Source organism: Fukomys damarensis, unplaced genomic scaffold (genome assembly GCF_012274545.1).
Source record: "Fukomys damarensis isolate Sample0158 unplaced genomic scaffold, DMR_v1.0_HiC HiC_scaffold_29, whole genome shotgun sequence".
In the NCBI taxonomy this organism is placed as follows: Eukaryota; Metazoa; Chordata; class Mammalia; order Rodentia; family Bathyergidae; genus Fukomys; species Fukomys damarensis.
The window spans coordinates 26,042,921-26,043,702 of NW_022900941.1; the positions used below are offsets into that span (position 1 = coordinate 26,042,921).

Sequence of the window (782 nt, forward strand, 5' to 3'; positions counted from 1 at the left end):
AGAGAGACAGAGGGAGGAGAGGAGAGAAAGCTCTCATCATTTGTCTCTAATCAAAATTCTCTGGTCTTTGTGTTTTTTCACTCCAGCACCCCACACTGCGCCCCCAGCCGCCCCCTCAAAGCGCCCGCAACCCTCGCGCTGGCCGGGGGCGCGCACAATAGTCTTCTCTAGCGGAAAGTTGCTCCAAGTGGGCCCGTCCCGTCCCAGCGAGGCGCGGGCCGGGGTAGTGAGGCCAGGCGGGCGTTGTGACCCCGCGCCCCACTCGAGAGCGTCTACGCGGCCCAGCGCCGACGATCAGCCTGGGAGCGAGGGGAGCGAGAAGTTTCCTTTCCGACTCGGGTCTGGCGCTGGCTCGCTTGTTTGTTTTGAGGGTTCTTTTTTCTTTCTTTCTTTTTAAACTCCTATCTTCCGTCAGCTCCCCCAACACCCTCTCTGGTCCCCAGCCCTCTCCCCTCCCCCAGGCTCCTTCCGCGCACTTGCCAATCACTTTTCTGTTTTATTCCCACGATTTTGTTTGGGGGTAATACCTAGGGGTCTCGGTCTCTTTCTCTCTCCCCTCCTCCCTACCTCCTTCTCTCCCTCCCCCACCTTGTCCCTTCTCTGCGGCTCTCCAAGAAGGTCCTACTAAACTGTCACCTCCTCTCTAATTTCCCACCTCTGGTCTGTGTCCCCCTCGCACCCCCGTCGCCTTCCTGACTCAGCCCGGATAGCGGGCTCCTCCTGACCCCGTAGAAACCGCCCGGAAAGTCTGGCTGCGCCCTGCTACTCCTCCAGCCTCCGGC

At 60.1% G+C, this 782-nt stretch overlaps 1 protein-coding gene across 4 annotated transcripts in view; it reads right to left on the bottom strand.

Annotated features, from left to right (window-relative positions):
• Zeb2 (zinc finger E-box binding homeobox 2) overlaps positions 1-782 on the bottom strand; it is a 125,493-nt gene that overhangs the window by 121,258 nt on the left and 3,453 nt on the right. The window lies entirely within an intron of this gene.